The sequence below is a fragment of the Meriones unguiculatus genome (genome assembly GCF_030254825.1).
Source record: "Meriones unguiculatus strain TT.TT164.6M chromosome Y unlocalized genomic scaffold, Bangor_MerUng_6.1 ChrY_unordered_Scaffold_23, whole genome shotgun sequence".
Classification (NCBI taxonomy): Eukaryota; Metazoa; Chordata; class Mammalia; order Rodentia; family Muridae; genus Meriones; species Meriones unguiculatus.
In genome coordinates this window covers 34768430-34790520 of record NW_026843709.1, presented here as the reverse complement: position 1 = coordinate 34790520, position 22091 = coordinate 34768430, and the positions used below count along the sequence as shown (strand labels likewise).

Below are 22091 nucleotides of genomic sequence, written 5' to 3'. Positions count from 1 at the left end.
GGGACTTTGTACTGATGTTCATTTAGGTGTCATCCACCCAAAGAGCATCAGACCCGTCTGATACCTTTTTCTCAGAGGCGGGACCTGGGGCATCAACCCGCATGCAATCAGACATGCTCTTCTCTGGGTCGAAAGCGGCTGACCCTGAGTGCAGTGCTTAGCCTCGCATCCTGAGCGTATCATTTTAGCTTTTTATGGTATCCAACCATGCTTGGGGAGAATGAAGGAATCTTTTCTTATAGGTAATACCAATAAGAATAAAAGTTGATTCAGGTATAGAACTTTTAACTTGTCAAGATCGATAGGATAATCAGATAACTTTCTCCTAAGTTGCTAAGTACACATGGACAGGACATTGCACATGTGGATGTTACCTAACATTTTTCATAATTTCATAATTATTATTGTATTGAAATAAAAGGAGGCTTTTATTGGACTTAAAGGGGGAAATGTTGGTATAATGTTTTTTGAAATATTTACCGCTTAACCTTATTTATTCAAATCCTGATTTCTCCCCGCAACTCTCTGGTTTCAATCCATATATTGCATTGTGATACTCATTCTAAGCATCTTGTCTCAACTTGGTGTAAACTTCCAAATAAAGTAACTAGATACAATGTTGAGCTGGGAGGAGCAAAAGGACAGGAAATAGGGGAGGAGCTAGAGGGCAGTTAAACAGTGGGAGGAGAAGGGGTAAGAAGGAGAACTGAGAGACAGAGCTGGAGGGGAGATATTGGAGGATGTGGAGCATGAACCAGACCTAACATATCGCTAAAAGCAAGTATAATGTGGGAAATCTAAATGTTAGGAAACTATGAGGGCTTGGAGGATTAGAATGGAGTAACAATTGCCAAGCACTGTGTTCTAGGTTAACTAAATAAACCCAGACTTTGTGTGGTGATTTGCATATACAATTGTTTAGGACTAACAGCAGCATTACATAAAGATAATTATTAGTAAATATTAATTACCACTTACAACAATCCTGTCTCAATGGTGTGTAAACAGGCCAAAATAAAACAACTAGCCACAATATTATGCAGAGGGAGGAACCAGAGGGCAGGAAAGAAGGGAGGAGCCAGAGGGCAGGAAATAAGTTGGAAGAGAAAGGGCGAGGAGAGTTTTGAATGAGCTGGTGGATTTTGGAGGATGTAGAGCATGAACCAGACCAAAGATATCACTAAAAGCAAGTGTAATGTGGGAAATCTAAATGTTAGGAAAATATGAAGGTTTGGAGGCTTAGGATGGAGTAACTATTACCCAGAATTGTGTTCTAGGTTAACTAAATGAAACCAGTCTCTGTGTGGTGAATTGGTTATACAGCTGTTTAGAATTAACAGCAGTTTTATTAAAAGACAAATTCATAGTACATATTAATAGATTCTTACAACTGCCGTCTGACTTTATTAATGACTACTTGAAAGAAATAAGTAACAGTTTAACTGAATTAAGAGTCTTGTACACAGCAACTGTCATGTCTGGCTTGTGTTCTTTCAGCTCCCCAGATTGAGGCATGTAATACTGCTCAGCCTTTCTCTCAAGCAGGTTGGCCCTTTTAACAACTGGCTCCTGAAACCCTTACTAGCTTTAACTTCTTTCATGACATCATTCTCCTGCTCAGCCAATCAGCACCTAAACATTGTGATGCCATAATGGGTTTGGGATGTCATGATGTTACTGTGATGTCATAATAGCACTGTGATGTTTTTATAGCATTTGGTGTCCTAATGCCATTGTGATGTCTTACCATTGTGAAGTCTAACAGCATTTGATGTCAAAATTCCACTAAACGCAAGTATAATGTGGTTGTGATATCATACAACAATCATGTCATAAAACCATTGCGATGTCACAATAGCAAAGTGAAGTCATAACACCATTGTGAAGTCCTTAAACCATTCTGATGTCATAATAGCATTGTCATATCATACTAGAATTGTGAAGTCATAACACAATTATGATAACATAATACCATTTTGATGTCATCTTAGCATTGTGAAGTCATAATAGCATTATAATATCATTGTACCATTGTGAGGTCATCTCATTGTGATGTCATAATAGCATTTAGATGTCATATCGTTGTGCTGTAATAATAGCTTTCTGATATCATAATAGCTTTGTGATGTCATAATACCATAGTGATTTCATAACAGGATTGGGATATCATAGTACCCTTGTAATGTGATAAAAGCATTGTGATATCATAATAACATTGAGATGTCCTAATATCATTGTAAAGACATACGTTTGTGAAATCATAATACCATTGTAATGTCATAATGCCATTGTGACATCACATTGTGAAGTCATCATACTATTGTGAGATCATAAAAACAATGTGATGTCATAATACCATTGTATTGCCATAATAGCATTGTGTTGTCATAATAGCATTCTCAAGTCACACACCATTGTGACTTGAGACACACACATGATAGTATAATAGCACTGTGATGTCATCATAGAATTGGTATGTCATAATAACATTAGGATGTCATAATGAATTTTAAGGTCATAATGTCATTGTGATATTACCAAAACTTTTTTATGCCATCATGTCATTGTGATATCATAAAACCCATTGTGATGTCATCATAGCAATGTGATGTTGTATCATTTTGATGTCATAATAGCATTGTGATGTCATCATAGCATTTTTCAAGTCATAATACCATTGTGATATCAAAATAGCATTGTGGTGTCATAAAAGCATTATGAAGTCATAACACCACTGTGATGTCATGACAGAATTGTGATGTTATAATGGCATTGCATTGTAATGTTATAATATCATTGTGTTGTCAAAATTGTATTGTGATGTCATACCACAATTCCATTGTAATTCCATTGTGATATCATAATAGCATGGTGATGTCATAATCACTTTGTGATGGCATAATGGCAGTGTGTTGTCATAGGAGCATTGTTATGTCAATATCATTGTAATGTCCTAATACCATTAAGAATTCATACCAGTATGAAGTCTTATTAGCATTGTGACATCTTAATTTAATTCTGATGTCAAAATACCATTGTGATGTCATAATACCATTTTCATGTCATAATACCATTTTCATGCCACTGATATGTCAAAATGCTATTGTGATATCATACCACAATCATGTTGTAATAGCATTATAATGTCATAATAGCATTGTATTATCATAATAGCATTGTGATAGCATAGCATTGTGATGTCATAATACCATTGGGATGTCACAATAGCATTGTGAAGTCATAATAGCCTTAATAAGGCAGCATTTTCACAGTAAGTAATCACTGACTAAGGACACATTTGTGCATTTAGCAGATAAAAATGAACTCTGTAATAATGTGGAACTCACATTAAGGACTGGTGACTTTATTAAAGACCACTTGAAAGAAATATGTGACACTTTTCCTGAACTAAAAGTCTTGGGCACAGATCTCTGGCTTGGGTGCTTTCAGCTGCCCAGATTGAGGCATGTAGGTTTACTCAGCCTTTTCTCTCAAGCATACTGTCCATTTGGCCCTTTTAATGACTGGCTCATGAAAGTCTTAATGGCTTTCAACTATTTCATGACATAGTTCTCCCTCTCACCCAATCAGTGCTGAAGAGAATCTTGAGGTTTCCATGGAGATGAGTAAACAAACTTTCCTCAGTTAACAGTATCTCTGATCCTATGCACACATGACATTTTCTTGTAAAACACAGCAAGCCTTTATCTCATCTTTTTATCTAGATTTCACACCTTTACTCCTGTATACCTCTGTGACAATGTCATGTAGGGAATGAAACTTTAGTGTTTATTTAATTGCACAGTTTCCTAAGTAGGGAATCTTCAAAGTGATGTAGGATTAAAGGGAATAAACCAAATGACAAGGTGTTCTCCTCCTGTGGTCTTACATCTGAAATTTTCTGGGTTGTAATATTGAACTGAGCAGTTACTGGTGAACTGACTAAATGTACCTTCACTTTCTTATTGATATAATAGTCCAGCATGATCTAGGGTTCCTTGTGGTATTGAGACATAAAGAGCAGGAAAATAAAAGGAAACTAGACAATTACTGGAACTGGTTTGACTGAAACAGAGAAAATTGGTAACTGTAAAGGGAGAACTGAGTGTAAATAAATTATTTAATAGCTGGTGCTCTTCCACACTAGATTTATAACCCTCATGGTTGCCTTGCCTCACCCGGCTGGCTAGGCAGCTGTTATGCTCACAGTGTTCAGTGAGGAACCCTCCTGGTCCCGGAATTAACAGTTAAAACTGTTCATCCAGGACAGAGAAATGGGTCCTTGTTATAAGCCTAAGACACAAGAGTACCTGTGTTTCCTGCTTAGGTTTTCCAGACAAATCCTCTAAAAGTAGTGATAGTGTGAGGACTGCTTGTTCAGAGGTGCCACCTGAGCTTATGGGATCTGACCTATCTGGGTAACCACTAGTTCATGGCTAGGATTCTCTGCTATATAATAAGTTCCTGGAAAGAATGCCTTACAAAGTCAAACTCTGTCCCCCATTAGCAGAAACTTTTGTCCATTTTAAAAGTCATTGTTAAAGTTGTCAACATATTATTTTTATTGCTTATTTGAGAATTTTATAAACTATACATTACACTACTTTTCCATTGCTCCCAGGTTCAAATTCCTACCGATGGGTCACACTAAAATATTTTTATTTAAAATACATCAATTCAAGTATACATTGTTCATCTACTCATTGGAACATGATCAGAGTCTCAGAACCAAGTTCCTTAAAGAAAACTTAGTTCATCTTTGCTGCACCCTGGCACTAACACCAAGAAGAAGCCATCAGTCCTGAAGAGCTCTATACCTCATCACCTTGATCACAGTTATTCTTTTGTAATTATTATGGTTTGTTCACTTTTTATTCCCTCTGCTGCCCCCTCTCTCTTCTCCCTCTAGTCCCCCCCACCATTACTCTTCTATCCCTAGACCCTTTCTCTAGTTCCCTGATAGCGGAAGTTCTCCTCCCCCTTATATCTGACCCTAGCTTGTAAGGTCCCATCAAAGCTTGGCTGCATCATCTTCCTCTGTGGCCTGAATCTCATGATATTTTTCTCCATGTGTCTTCAATTCCCTCTACTTACAACATGACACTTTTCCTGCTTTTCTCTGGCAGGCTTCCCAGAGCTCTGAGGGGAGTGAGAATTTCATAGTGAATCCCATTTAGAGCTGGGTGATTTAAGGTCTCTCTCTGCATAATATTGGACTGTGGGTCTCTCTATGCAATCCTACTGATTCCCGAGGAAGCATCTCTATTGTTTCAAGAACAAGGCACTGATCTATCATTTGAGGGTTGAGAGCAACATATTTTAATAACAACAGCCTGGGTTGCTTGAAAATTACTGTAGGATGCCCTGACCCAACACCTCAATTAACTGCCAGCCTTGCACTAGTGGCCAATTGTTTTGGTAACAATTGATTGTCTATTAGAACTTTATCACCCACTATTAGGAGACCTCCTAATAAGTGAATACATACCATATTTGTCTTTGTGCATTTTAGTTATTTCAGCCAGGATGATTTTTCTTGGTTCCATCCTTTTGCCTGAAAATATGTTGTCATTTTCTTAGCTGAAGAATAAGGAAATATTGCACATTTTTTTCCCCAAGGAGATTGTAAAACCTCTTCATTACTCCTTGTAATTTCTGGGACTTTAATCATTATATTGAATGACAAACTATGAGGAAAATTATGTTCTTTTAGCCTAGAAGTTCCTCCATCTTCTTCCATTTCCTGTCCCCTTGAAGTTCATTATTTACATGTTGAGTACCCAGTGAGGAAATGTCTGGGAAGTGTTCAGATGTTGGCCTTGTTAGATAATATAATTCCTGTTGGAGTTATAATATAGGAGGGTGTGCTTTGAGGTTGATATGCCAATGAAAGTAACCAGACAGAATGGAGTTTCTTTCTCTCAATCTTTGTCACTTTATATTTGTTTCTGTCACTCCTGCTCTTTCTATCTGAATTTGTCTGTAACTCTTTCTTTTTCTCTCTTTCTCTCTCTGACTAACCCTCTCTACCTGCTGCTTGTGGTATAGTATGAATAGCTCTCAGTTCTCCTGTAGTACCTCAAAAAGATGACTGCTTGCAGACATGTACCTAGATTGTCTCTGTAAAAATATAAGCAAGCAAGGTCCCAATTAAACCCTTTGTGTTCAAAGATTTGCCTTTGTCAGGGAGCATTTTCCCACTAAGAAATTGACTGAATGAGGACATATCTGTGCATTTAACACATAATGGAATCTACTAATTCCACTCTTCCTGCCTCTTCTCCTGCCAGCTTCCCAGAGTTCTGAAATCCCATTTAGAGCTGGGAGTTTTAAGGTCTCTCTCCACATAATATTGGGATGTGGGTGTCTGTTGCAATTCCATTTGATGCACAAGGATGATCTCTGTATTTCCAACACATGGCAATGATCTATCAGTTGAGGGCAGAGAGCAACATATTTTAATAACAACAGCTTGGGTTGCTTTAAAATTTCTATAGGATGGCCTGGCCCAAAAATAACTAACTGCCACCCAATCTCTCTAGTGAAAGACTGAAGTCACAAACGATGGCCAAATGGACCTTTATACCTCAATATTAGGATACATCTTAATAATTGAATACAAACCGTTTTTCACCCAGAATAATTTTACCTGGTTCCATCCATTTGCCTGAAAATATCATGATGTCATTTTCTTAGCTGAATAATACTGTGTTTTGGAAATATTCCACATTTTCCCCAAAGAAGGTTATCAGTCATATTGTTTAGAACTTGGAAGTTATTGGGTTTTTAAACATTGTATTGAATGACAAACTATCAGGATAAACTATGTTCTTTTACACTAAAATTCCCTCCATCATCTTCTATACCAAGCTGATTTAAATTTTTATTGCTGATGAGGGAATTTCATAGAATATACATTACACTCCTACTCCATTTTCCCAGCTTTAAATTCCTACCAATTTGTCACATTAAAATATTTTTTCTTTAAAATACATCAGTTCTAGTATGTGTTGTTCATATACTCATTGGAACATGATCAGAGTCTCAGTGCCAAGTCCCTTAAATAAAACTGAGTTCATCCTTACTGCATACTGGCACCACCCACAAGAAGAATCCATCATTCATGAAGAGCTCTATACTTCATCACCATGATCAAAATTTTTCTTATATATTTATTTATTATGATTTGTTCACTTTGTTTCCACTCTGCACACCATCCCTCTTCTCCTCCCAGTCCCACCCACCATCCTTCTCCTAGCCTTAGGACCTTTCTAAAGTTCTGTGATAGGGGAGGTCATCTTCCCACTTCTGACCCTAGCTTATCAGCTGTCAACATGGGTGGCTACAACATCTTCCTCTGTGTTCAGACCCTCAGGGTTTTATTCTCCTTGTGTCTTCAATTTCCTCTACCTATGACACTCTTCCTTGTTCTCTCCTGCAGGCTTCCCAGAGATCTGAGGGGAGGGAGAATTTCATAGTGTAATCATGTTTGGGCTGGGTGTTTTAAGCTCTCTGTCTGCATAATATTGGGCTGTGGGTCTTTGTATGTACTCCTATTTGATGCATAAGGAAGCATCTCTGTGGATCCAAAAACATGACACTGGTCTATCCTTGAGGGCAGAGAGTAACAGATTTTAATAATAACAGCATGGGTTGCTTGAAATTACCAGCAAGGTGATACTGAACCTGATATCCAATTAAATTCTATTTCATTGTACAAAGAATCAGAAACCCTAACAAGAATCATAACAAAAGCAGGTTGCTGAACAACTAATAGTGAAAGAGCATTATTATCAGCACTAACATAATTAATAAGATTGGAATATACACATTCAATTGAATAGGTATCATTGTTCTTAAAATGACTTACTACAATGTTTCCAATTAGCAGTAAATATGGAGGATTAAAACAACCCAAAACAGCAGTATCTTTGATTAATTTAGCAAAGCTACTTGCATTCCCACAGAGAATGCCTATATATCCCAATGCAGCCCCCAATTTCCATACCTGGGTTTGCCAATTTTTATTTGAAGTCCTCCAAAGTCTAGCACTAACAGCTGTTTCTAAAACAAAGAAAATATGACTCCCTTTACCAGAAGTGAACTTCTTAATACCCTTAACGATAGACCTGTCCACTCTATGATGTAAATGCAGGTCATTGTCCCAGGAGTAGATGGTAGGAGTTTCTCAATTTCATCTTTTCCAAGGAACAATCTGTTGAAGACAAGTGTGTTTATCCCCTTTCTTACAGGGGGTGGGGGGTGAAGTCGTTGGAGATGTAAGGCTTTCTTACTCCTGTAGGAAGGGACAATAATATCCCTTCAATGATCCACTTTGCCTGCTTGCAAAGGGAGGCTTGTGCTACTGCCCCAACTTAGAATAGTAGGCATTCTGACCTATGACCTGGACAAGGAAAGTGTTTTTTTTTTTTGTATCAAAATATGAATTTTAAAAGTAAAATTCCAGCAGGAGATGTCTGAATTTTACCTGCAGTTTCTATCCTAGGGAAAGGACTGTGCTATAAATGCACTATCTGTAAAAATGTTCAAAGCCTGCCTATTAAAATTTGAAATATAGACATTACTACCCATAACTCTGCTACATGCTAAGATGAGTTAGACACATAAAAAATATTGTATTTTTATAAGCATAGGCAGCAATTCCTGATAATATACCATCAGTAAATACCGCTAAAGTATCAACAATTGGGGTAACTTGTTTTAAATGGAAAAACTATAAGTTGCACCTATAAAAACTGAAATAATTTATTTATTTATTTGGGTTTTTTTTTGTGTGTGTATGCAAAGGAAGGCGTGAGCTGCCACGCCAATTTTAGAGTAGTAGGCATCCAGACCTATGATCTGGACAGGGGAGACTTGTAAGCTGTCCTGATGAATACTCTCTCTGGTAAAACAAAGAAGATGTCCTCTTCCTAGTCCTGAAAATTTACAAGTCTGTTTTACTTGTGTTGCTTCAAAAGCAGGAAAATCCAGCAACCAATTGTTGTTGACATAAACAAGGACTTCTGGATCATGCCAGGAAACAGCATGTAGTAGAGGTAGATTAGGAACATACACCCAATAAACAGTCATCTTGACTTGAACACAAGTGTCAACATCATCAGGAGAAAATTCCTCATCCAATTCATGCACCAGACATTCTCGTAACTGTGAAAAAACATAGACAGATCCTCACCCCCAAAAGAGTATAGGTTCGGATCCATGCCATTGATTTGTTAAATCATCCCTCCATTTTACTTTAGCAAAAGTTTTCTTGGTTTCTCTATGCCAAAATCTATCTGCTGCAGATTTACCATGCTTATCCAAATTGAAAAATTTGAGAATGAAAATAACATGATAATGATGATTCTCAGTTGTCCAGGGGAACAGCTTCCCCTTCTTTGTTTTTTTGCAAATTAATTTTAATTGTTTAGTGGGCATGATCTACCATGCCTTGTCCTTGAGGATTGTAAGGAATTTTAGTCATATGAGTAACTTGAAACTGGTAACAAAATCTTTTAAAAGATTTGCTAGTATACCATGTTCCATTGTCAATTTTAAATTGCTTAGGAATTCCTAGAACATTAAAAGCATGTAGACAATGATTAATAACATTGTTTACAATTTTACCTGGTTGAGGAATGACAAAAATAAATCCAGAATAAGTATCTATGCAAACGTACATATTTTAATTGTTTAAATTCAGAGATATGAGTAATATCCATTTGCCAAATCTGATTTGTAGCCAATCCTTTAAGATTCATTCCCAAATGAGGAACAGGCTGAAATTGAGGACAAGTACTGGAAACTTATATGACTATACTATGGGCCTATTCCTTAGTCAATCCATATTTAAGTCTCAATGTTTGATTATTAAAATGATGCATATTATTGGCATCCAAGGTTCTTTTTAACTGTGAACAATAAACTTTGATGACTTTATCTGCCAATGCATTTTCTTTAGACAGGGATCCTGGCAAATTAGCCCTCAAATGTCCAATAAAAATGGAAAGTGTTTTTTTTTTTTTGTATCAAAATATGAATTTTAAAAGTAAAATTCCAGCAGGAGATGTCTGAATTTTACCTGCAGTCTCTATCCTAGGGAAAGGACTGTGCTATAAATGCACTATCTGTAAAAATGTTCAAAGCCTGCCTATTAAAATTTGAAATATAGACATTACTACCCATAACTCTGCTACATGCTAAGATGAGTTAGACACATAAAAATATTGTATTTTTATAAGCATAGGCAGCAATTCCTGATAATGTACCATCAGTAAATACTGCTAAAGTATCAACAATTGGGGTAACTTGTTTTAAATGGAAAAACTATAAGTTGCACCTATAAAAACTGAAATAATTTATTTATTTATTTGGGGTTTTTTTTTGTGTGTGTATGCCACAATAGATTGGACTCTGTCATAATAAGCTTATATATGTTAAAATGCCATATTTATCATACCTCTGACAAGTCTGAGGGCCAGCATATTTGAGTTACTCTTTGTCTACCTTTATCATCTGCTCTAAACTTCATCCTATAAAACAAGATATTATAATCTCAATTTTGGTATTTTTAAATATATGTTTTAGAACCAATTTTTTTCTAAATCTATGTAGGTAAACTTCATGGTAACTAAGTTTAGATTTAACTTAAAAAAACTAAACAAATAGTCTAGGTAAAACTCAATCTTGTATTCAACTATAATCTTTAGCTTAACTTTAAATCTGCTCTTGTTAAACTAAAATCAAGGAAAACTTTTAATTAAACATAATTTATATAGGAGTTAGCAAATCTTATTAATCCTATCATATTGTATTAAAACTTAAGAGCTAAAAATTAAAAGACAAAAGTTTTATTTAGAATTAAACAGAGAACTAAGCTCAGCATGAAGCCCTCAGCAAAAATGGACTATTCTGGCCATACCAAATCTATAGGCCAGAAAGAAACAGCATTAAATCATTTATTTAGATACTCTCAGCCAGGCATATATTTTATAAAATGGTTAACAATGATCTGAATATAATCCTGCATAACCCTAGGCTAACATGGAACTGTAGTCCTTTTCTTTTCCTGTAAAAGAGCATAAGCAATTATTTTGCACTGATGAATCTCCAGCCTTTTTAAATGAAGAAGAATAGATTTTATGTTTTTTTTATACATGATAGATTGTAATAAATGCAGTTTTCGTTTAATTGGCTTAAACAGCATGGCTTGGTTTTACTTTGTAAAATTCAAAAAATTAACACCAAGATTTTTTTATTTCCCTCAAAGTTTTGAGAAATGGTTTTAAGTTCTTTGTTAGACTGCCCAAGGATTACTATTTTACAATACCTGATAAATTTAAAAAGTGTTTATATAATTTAACTCTGATGATCCAGAAACAAACTCAGAGGTGTTGATTCAAATTGTCACATGTCTAAAAATATCTAAGTCTATAGATAAACACACACACACACACACACACACACACATAGATAAGGAAAATAGAAATGTGACATTGTCACCTCGGAGTAACCAGAATACCCAAATACCATGACTTTACCAGCCCCTACTGAACACAAGTCCTACAGATTCCAGAAGGAGTGGACCCCCTCATGGGTCCCCTCCACACAAATAGATTCCAGAAGGAACAGAATCTCCATAGCTCTTTCCACAGCTTCCAGATTGAGAGCTAGGTCCAGCAGCCCTATTATAACACAGATAGGGTACAGTGTCCCTCTCCCCTGGTCCCAAAATGAGTAAAACCTTTAGGGGCCTCTTCCCTGGGAACTGGAGCATCCTCCAGATTCCCTGGACCAGACTGGAAACTCTCAAAGTATTCCAGACCTTGCAAGCAAACCAAAACCAGAAACTAAAAGAGAAGCCAAGCCAGCAGACAAAGACAAACAAACAACAACAAAAACAGAGGCAAATACAAAAAACAAATACAGTACCTGCTTTTTAAATATTTAAATATTTTTAAAACCTGTTTTTGAAATTTTAAAACCAATCATCATCTTTAGGACTGAAATCGTAAAGCACATTTATAATTTTAAAAGTTAAAACCAGACTTTAAAATTTATCAGTGCAATAAATTCAGTTTTATTATTATAATTATTATTTATTGCTATTATTATTATTATGTAATTTTAATTTATTTAATTACCTTAATAAGTAAACTTGTTCCCTTCCTAATTGGATGATCTCACAGAAAAAAGTAATATCCTCCTACAGTTGTCCCATATCTTCTGCATTGTGGCAGGGAAAGCAACTTGTCTTTCTCCCTGTGATAGGCAGTCATCATGAAGCAAATTTTTTTTTCTTAGGCATCTGGAGTTCCAAAAAGCAGACTTTCTCATGTTGCCCCTCATTTTCAAGGTCCCTTGTTTGGGCATCACCTCTTTCAGCATAGTCGAAAAGGGTCCAAATGAAAGAGGGAGTGTAAATGAGGGACAGAGAGGTGAAGATGGAGACAAGACAGATTCCTTACCAAGTCTTAGTTTACTGAACATCCAAAGAACACTTATAAAGCAAAGGGTACAAGTATTTTTTTTTTTCATAGTAGCAACACATCTGTGCCACCTGGCAAGACATCCAGAAATTACCACAAGTTTTCAGAAATTTTGCTGTCTGGTTCCAAAGGTTGCAGGGAGTTTGCTCTATACTTCTCACACTCAGAAAACCACATTGCAAAGACCACCAAGAAAAGTCTCTGAGAGATATAACTTAGAAAAGTGCTGCATCTGCCAAGGCCATGAATCAGAATTCCAATTACGAGACTCCTTCAGAAACCAGACAATTCCTGGGACTAGTTTGGCTGAAACAGAGAAAATCTGTAATTGTAAAAGGAGAAATGAGGGGAAATAAACTATTTGATAGCTAGTTTTGTTCCAAACTTGTGTTGCCAAACCTCTATGAACAGGGTTGCCTTGGCTGACCTGGCAGGATGGGCAGCTATGTCAGTAGCTACTGAGTGGTCAGTGAGGAACCCTCACTGGTCCAGGTGTTTACATTTAAAATTGGGCCATAAGGACAGTGAAATGGGCCTGTATTATATGCCTAGGAAGCAAGAGCAAATGTGTTTCCTGCTGTGGTCCTCCAGTCAAAACCTCTAAATGTAGTGTTAGTATTGGACTGCTTGTTCAATGATGCTACCTGAGCTCTTAAGGTCTGAGGTAGCTTGTGAAGGACTAGTTCATTGCTAGGATTCTCTTCTAAATAATGAGTTCCTGGAAAGTGTGCCTTAAAATGTCAAACTCTGCCCAACTTTAGTGGAATATTTTTTCCATGTTAAAATCATTGTTAAAGTTGTTAAAATATTATTTTTATTGGTTATGTGGAAATTTCATATAATATACATTACACTCCTTTTCCATTGGTTTCAGGTTCAAATTCTTACCCATGTGCCACTCTAAATTTTTTTATTTAAAATACTTCAATTGAAGTATGTGTTGTTCATCTAATCATTGCCACATGGTCAGAGTCTCAGTCCCACCCACCCTCTTTCTTCTACCCCTATGCCCTTTCTCTACTTTCCTGATATGGGAGGTCCTCCTCCCCATTCTATCTGACCTTAGCTTATCAGGTCTCATCAAAGTTATCTGAAACATCTTTCACTGTGGCCTAATTCTCAGGGCATTGTTCTCTTTGTGTCCTCAATTTCTTCTAATTAGGATACTTCCTGCCTCATCTCCTGCAGGCTTCCCAGAACTCTGAGGGGAGGGAGACTTCCTTTTATAAATCCCATTTACAGCTGGGTATTATAAGTTCTATCTCTGTATATTATAGTAATGTGGGTCTCTGTATGCAATCCAATTTGATGCAGAAGTAATCATCTCTGTGGATACAAGGATATGGCAAAAATCTATCAGCTGAGGGCAAAGAAAAGCATATTTTAATAACAACAGCCTGGGTTGCTTGAAAATTTCCATAGGATGCCCTGGCCCAACAACTCAATTAACTGCCACCCAATCCCCCCAGTGGAAGCCTGATTTGTTCACAATAGATGACCTTTTGGAACTTTTTCCCACACTGTTAGGAGAACTCCTAATAAGAGAATAGTCACTATATTTGTATTTGTGCTTTTTAATAGCTTCAACCAGGATGAATTTTCCTGTTCCAACCATTTGCCTGAAAATATTATGATGTAATTTTTTTAGATGAATAATATTCCATTATGGAATTCTTTCTCATTTCCCTAAAGGAGATCGTCAGTCCTGTTCTTTAGTCCTTGAAGTTTTTATGATTTTAATCATTATATTAAATGAAAAACTATCATGATAACTATGGTTTTTTAGCCTAAAAGTCCCTCCATCTCCTTCTACTTCTTGGTGATTTGAATTGTAAATCCCCTTGAAGTGCATCTATTTACAGGTTTAGTCCCCAGTGTTGAAATGTATGGGAAGTGTTAGGAGGTGTGACCTTGTTTGATAATATAATTTCTTTTGTTTCCCTAATTTTTTATTCAGCCATTTTGTCATTTGTATACAGAAAGAATACTGTTTTTTTTTGAGTTAATTTTGTTTCCAGTAACTTTGCCAAACTTGTTAATCAGCAAGCTATAGGAGTTCCCATGTAGAATTTTGGGGGTCACTGAGGCATACTGTTGTATCATCTGCAAATGGTAATAATTTGACTTCTTCCTTTCCAATTTGTATCCACTTGATCTCCTTCATTTGTCTTATACTTCTAACAAGGACTTCCAGAACTATGTTGAAGATATATGGAGAGAATGGGCAGCTTTAACTTGTCCCTGATTTCAGTGGGATTGCTTCAAGTTTAGTTTGATGATGGTTATAGGCTTGTTTTATATTGCCTTTAATATTTTGAGATATGTGCCTTGTACTCCTGAACTCTCAAATCAGATATGAATGGAGGTTGGATTTTGTCAAATGCTTTTTCAGCATCTAAGGAGATTATCACGATTTTTTCTTTCAGTTTGTTAATATGTTGGATCACATTGATGTATTTCTGTATATTGAAATACCCCTGCAAACCTGGATTGAAGCCTACTTGATCATAGTGAATCATATCTTTGATGTGTTCTTGAGTTTGGTCAAAGTCATAAAGTACCTAGGTTTGACCCTAACAGAGCTAGTGAAACACTTGTATGAAGAAAATCTCAAGACTCCAAACAAAGAATTAGAAGAAGATATCAGAAGATGGAAAGATTCCTCATGCTCATGGGTTGGCAGGATTATCAGAGTAAAAATGGCCATCTTACGAAAAGCAATCTACAGATTCAATGCAATTCCCATCAAATTACTAACAGATTTCTTTACAGACCTTTAAAGAAAAATTTTCAACTTCAGATGGAAAAACAAGAAACCCAGAAATGGTAAAACAATGCGAAACAATAAAAGGTCTTCTGGAGGTATCTCCATCCCTGATCTCAAGCTCTATTATAGAGCAACAGTAATAAAAATTGCATGGTACTTTCATAGAAACAGAATGTTGGTCAATGGAAACAAATAGAAGAAACAGAAAGAAACCAACACACTTATGGACACCTGAGTTTTGACAAAGAGATCAAACAATGGATAAAAGACAGCATCTTTAACAAATGGTGCTGGTCTAACTGTATGTCTACATGTAGAAAAATGTAAATAGACCTATTCTTATCTGCCTGCACAAAATTAAAGTCCAAGTGGATCAAAGACCTCAACATAAAACCAGACACATTAAATCAGTTAGAAAAAAAAGTGGGGAAGACCATTGAACCAATTGGCACAGGAGACAACTTCCTGAACAGAACACTAGCAGCACAGTCTCAGAAAACAACAATCAATAAATGGGACTTTGTGAAACTGAAAAGCTTTTGTAAAGCAAAGGACACAACCAATGTGACATAGGGCTAACATCCAGTAAATGAAAAGCAACAAATCAAGTAATCCAATTAAAAAGTGAGTACAGAGCTAAACAGAAAATTCTTGATAGAGGAATATCAAATAGCAGAGACACAGTGAAAGATATACTCAATAACGTTAGCCATCAGGGAAGTGTAAATCAAAACAACCCTGAGATTTCACCTTGTTTTCATCAGAGTGGCAAAGATCAAAAACACAAGTGACAATACATGCTGGAGTGGTTTTGGAGGAAAGGGTTCCCCCCTAGCTGTTGGGAATGTAAACTTGTATAACCAGTCTAGAAATAAATCTGACACTTTCTCAGACAACTTGGAGTAGCACATTCTCAAGATCCAGCTATACTACTCCTAGGCATATATCCAAAAGAGGCTCAAATGCACAATAAGAATATTTGTTCAACCAGTTTGTAGCAGCTTTATTTGTAATAGTCAGAACCTGGAAACAACTCAGATGTCCTGCAACTGAAAAATAGATACAGAAATTGTGATACATCTACACAGTGGAATATTACTCAGTAATAAAAACAAAGAAATAACAAAATTTGCAGGTAAATATTTGGAACTGGAAAGATTATCCTGAGTGAGCTATCCCAGAAACAGAAAGACACACAAGGTACATACTCACACATATAGACATATAATATATGATAAACCCACTAAAATCTGTTCATCTAAAGAAACTAATCAAGAGGAAGGACTCTGGCTAAAATGCTCTATCCCCATCCTGGAAGGCAAAGAGGATGGACATTAGAAGAAGGAGAAACAAATCTAAGCACAGGGTCTTTCCTGAGTCTCATAATCTAAACTATTACCATACATGGAGATAACCTGGAACTCCTACAGACTTAGCTCATGGCAGTTCAGTGTCCAACTGGGTTCCACAGTAATTGGAACAGGGACTGTCTCTGACATTAAGTGATCGCCCTTCTCTTTGATAACCTCTGCCTGATGGTTGATCAACCTTAACAGGCCACAGAGGAAGATAATGCAGCCACTCCTGATAATATCTGATAGACTAGGATCAGAAGAATGGAGAGGAAGAACTCCCCTATAAGTGGACTTGCATAGGGGAATGTGGGAGTGAAGGTGGGATTGGGAGGAGACAAGGGATTAAGGATGGATACAAAGTGAATAAAGTGTAATAAATATTTAAAATAAAAAAATATAATTCCTTTTGGGTATATACTATAGAAGAGTGTGCTTTGAGGTTGATATGCCAATGAATGTGACCAGACAGAAAGGAGTCGCTGTCTCTCTGTCTTTGTCACTTTATATCTTTGTTTCTGTTGGTCTCAGTCTCTCTATTTCTGAATATGTCTCTCTAGCTCTCTCTCTGCATGTCTCTTTCAGTCTCCCTCTCTCTGCCTGTTGCTTGTGATTCAGTATGAAAAGCTCTCAGTTTTGGTGAAGGACTACAACAAGATGATTGTTTGGCAAGGTGACATCATGGATGTTTACTGTAAAAATATAAGCAATGTCCCAATTAAACAATTTTTGTTCAAAGTTTGCCTTGGTCAGGGAGCAATTTTTACAGAAAATAATTCACTGACTGAGGACCTATCTGTCCTTTAACAAATAATAATTGAATGTATGAAAATGTGAAACTCACAAGTCAAGGACATGTGATTTATTAATGACCAACTGAAAGAAATATGTGGCACTCACTTTAGCAGCACATATTCTAAATTTGGAAAAAATACAGAGAAGATTAGCATGGCCCCTGCATAAGGATGACAAGAAAATTTGTGAACCATTCCATATATTTTTTTGAGAAATTGAAGAAAACACAAATACATGAAATTGTGTACAGAAAGAACTTCGGAAAGAAAACAGGGACTACAGAGGTAAGCATAACCAATAGAATAAAAGATATGAAAGAAAAAATCTCAGGTGCAGAAGATACAATGGAAGAAATAGATGCATCTGTCAAAGAAAATGTTAAATCTAAAAAATAACTGACATAGACCATCAAAGAAATTCAAGACACTATAAAAATACAAAACCTAAGAATAATAGGAATAGAGGAAAAAGAGGATTCCCTCCTCTAAGGCCCAGAAAATATTTTCAACAAAATCATTTAAAAATTTTTTCCCAACTTAAAGGACAGGCCAACAAGTATATAGAGGTATAAAGAACACCCAATAAATTAGTCCAGAAAAGAAAATCTTCCCATCGCAAAATAATCAAAACAGTAAGTATAGAGAACAAAGAAAAAAATACTAAAAGTTGCAAGGAAAAAAGACCAAGTAACATCTAATGGCAAACCCATCAGAATCACACTTGATTTCTCAACAGAGACTATGAAAGCCAGAAGGGCCTAAATGAACACCATGCAGGCCCTAAGAGAACATAGATGTCAGCCCAGGCTACTATACCTAGCAAAATTCTCCATTCTCATAGGTGGAGCAAACAAGATATTCAATGACAAAAACAAATTTCAGCAATACCTACGCACAAATCCAGCATTACAGAAGACACTAGAAGGGAAAATACAAGCCAAGAAAACTAGCTACTTTCAAGAAAACACAGGAAATAATTAACCTCATTACAGTAAAACAAAAAGCAACCAAGCACACAATCTTATGACAGCACCCAACATCAAAGTCAAAGGATCTAACAGCCACTGGTCATTAATCTCTCTCAGCATCAGTGGATTGAATTCTTCAATAAAAAGACACAGACTAACAGAATGGATGCTTAAACAAGACCCAGGAATCTGTTGTGACCTAAGTTACAAAGATAGACATTACCTGATGGTAAAGGGTTGGAAGATGACTTTCCAAGCAAATGAATCCAAGAAGCAAGCATGAGTAGCCATCTTAATATCTGATGAAATAGACTTTCAACCAAAATTAATAAAAAGAGATAGGGAATGACATTTCTTACTCATCAAGGAAAAATTCCACCAAGAAAGACGTAACAATCCAGAACATCTATGCCCCACACAAAAGGGCACCCACATATGTAAAAGAAACATTGATAAAACTTAAACCACATATAGATCCCCTCACTTTAATAGTGGGAAAGTTCAACACCCCACTCTCAAGAAAGAACAGGTCAACGAAACAGAAATTAAACAAAGAAACAATATCTCTAATAAAGGCCATGAATAAAATGGACCTAATCTACATTTACAAAACCTTACAACCAAACACACAAAAAAATTCACCTTCTTCCAGCACCTCATGGAACCTTCTCCAAAATAGACCACATGGTTCATCACAAAGCTAACCTCAACAGATACAACAAGATTGAAATACTCCCATGGAATAAAGCTGGACCTTAACAACAGAAATAACAAAAACCCTACACAAACATGGAAACTGAACAGCTTGCTACTAAATGACAGCTGGGTCAGGGAAGAAATAAAGAAATTAAAGTCTTCCTAGAATTCAATGAAAATGAAGACACAACATACCTAAACCTGTGGGACACAATGAAAGCAGTGCTAATAGAAAAGTTCATAGCACTGAGTGCCTTCAAGAAGAAATTTGAGATATCTCATTCAAGCAACTTAATGGCTCACCTAAAAACTGTAGAAAAAAAATAAGCAGATAAAACAAGAAGGAGTAGACAGCTGGAAATAATCAAACTCAATGCTGAAATCAATCAATTGGAAACAAATGAAAGAATTACATGAATCAATGTAAGCAAGTTGATTTTTTTGAGAAAATCAACAAGATAAACCCTTAACCAAACTACCTAAAAAGCAGAGAGACAACATCAAAATGAAAAAGTCAGAAATGGTGAAGGGGGACGTAACTACAGACACTGAGGAAATCCAAATAATAATTAGGACTTACTTCAAAAGTCTACATGCAAAAATTTGAAAATCTAAAAGAAATGGACACTTTTCTTCATTGATTCTACTTACCAAACCTGAATTAAGTCCAGGTAAATCAATTAAATAATTGCCCTAAGGAAATAGAAGTGGTAATCAAAATAGCCCATCCAAAAAAAGCCAAGGACCAGATGGTTTCAACACAGAATTCTATCAGACCTGCAAAGAAGAGCTAACTCTAATTATCTTTGAACTACTCCACAAAATAGAAACAGAAGAAACACTACCAAATTCATTCTATGAAGCCACAGTCACCTTGGAACCTAAACCTCACAAAGACCCAACAAAGAAAGAGAATTTCAGGCCAATCTCCCTTATGAACAATGATGCAAAAATACTCAACAAAATAATTGCAAACTGAATACATGAATACATCAAAGATATCATCCACTATGACCAAGAAGGATTCATCCCATGTATGCAGGGGTCATTCAATATATGGAAAAGCATCAATGTGATCCACCCTATTAACAAACTGAAAGAAAAATCTAATGATAATCTCCTTAGATGCTGAAAAAGCATTTGATACAAACCAAAACTCATTCATGTTTAAAATATTGGAGACATCAGGGTTACAAAGCACATATCTAAATATACTAAAGGCAATGTACAGCAAGCTAATTGCCAACATCAAACTAATGAGAGAAAATTAAAATAATCCCATTGAAATCAGGGACAAGGCAAGACTACCCACACTCTCCATATATCTTCAACATATATGGAAGTCCTTGCTTTAGCAATAAAACAATTGAAGGAGATCAAGTGGATTTAAATCAGAAAGGAAGAATCAACATATCACTATTTGCAGATGATGTGATAGTATACCTGATTGACCCAAAAATTCTACCAGGGACTCCTACATATGATAAACTCTTCAGCAAAATCGCAGGATACAAAATTAACTCAAATAAAAAAAAATCACTACCCATTTTGTATACAAAGGTCAAAAGGGCTGAGAAAGAAATTAGGGAAACAACACCCTTCACAAAAGCCACAAAAATAATTAAGTACCTTGCTGTAACCCTAAACAAATAAGTCAAATACTTGTATGTAAAAAATTTCAAGACTCTGTACAAAGTATTAGAAGATGTTTTCAGAAGATGGAAATATCTCCCATGCTCATGGCTTGGCAGGATTAACATAGTAAAAGTGGCCATCTTACCAAAAGCAATCTACAGATTCAATGAAATTCTCATCAAATTACCAACATAATTATTTAGAGAAGATTTGAAAGAAAAATTCTCAACTTCAAATGGAAAAACATGAAAACAAGAAATGCTAAAACAATGCTCAACAAAAAAAGGTCTTCTGGAGATATCTCCATCCCTGATCTCAAGCTGTACCATACAGCAACAGGAATAAAAACTGCATAGTACTTTCTGAGAAAGAAAATGTTGGATCAATTGAACCAAATAGAAGACCCAGAAATAAATACACACATTATGAACACCTGAGTTTTGACAAAGATGCCAAAAGCATATAATAGAAAAATGATAACAACTTCAACAAATGGTACTGGTCTAAGTGGGTGTCTACATGTAGAAAAATGCAAATAGATCTATACTCATCAGCCTTCAGAAAAACTAAACTCCAAGAGGATCAAGACCTCAACATAAAACCCGAAATATTATATCAGTTAGAAGATAAGTGGGGAAAATTGAACCAATTGGAACAGGAGACAAATTCCTGAAGAGAACACAAACAGCACAGGCTCTAAGAGCAAAAATCAGTAAATGGGACTTCATGAAAAGGAAAAGCTTCTGTAAAACAAAGGACACAGTCATAAAAACAAAACAAATTCCTTCAGATTGGAAAAGAATCTTCATGAAAATTCTATGTGACATAGGGCTAATATCCATTATATATAAAGAATAAAAGAAGTTGAAAATCAACAAATCAAGCAATTGAAATAAAGTATGGGGAACAGAGGAAAACAGAATTCTCAATAGAGGAATATCAAATGGCAGAAAAACACTTAAACAAATGCTCAACATCATTAGCAAAAAGGGAAATGCTAATCAAAACAACCCTGAGATTTCACCTTATACCCATCAAAATGGCCAAGATCAAAAACTCAAGTGACAACACATGCTGGAGAGGTTGTGGAGAAAGGGGAACCCTCCTCCACTGCTGGTGGGAATGTCAATTTGTACAACCACTCTGGAAATCAATATGGTGCTTTATCAGACAACTAGGAATGTCACTTCCTTAAGATCCAGCTAGAACACTCATAGGTATATATAAAAAAGAGCCTCAACTACACAATGAAGATTGTTGTTCATAGTGCTGGCAGTCATTGCTAGAGCAATAAGACAGTTGAAGGAGATCAAGGGGATACAGATAGGAAAGGAAGAAGTCAAATTATCACTATTTGCAGATGATATGATAGTATACATGAGTGACCC

General features: G+C 36.0%; 1 non-coding gene across 1 annotated transcript; it reads left to right on the top strand.

Moving 5' to 3' along the window:
- Window positions 1-17502: 17502 nt before the first annotated feature.
- On the top strand, window positions 17503-17610 carry LOC132651683 (U6 spliceosomal RNA). The gene has a single exon (XR_009589265.1). It is a non-coding gene; the product is annotated as a U6 spliceosomal RNA (small nuclear RNA).
- Window positions 17611-22091: the final 4481 nt, after the last annotated feature.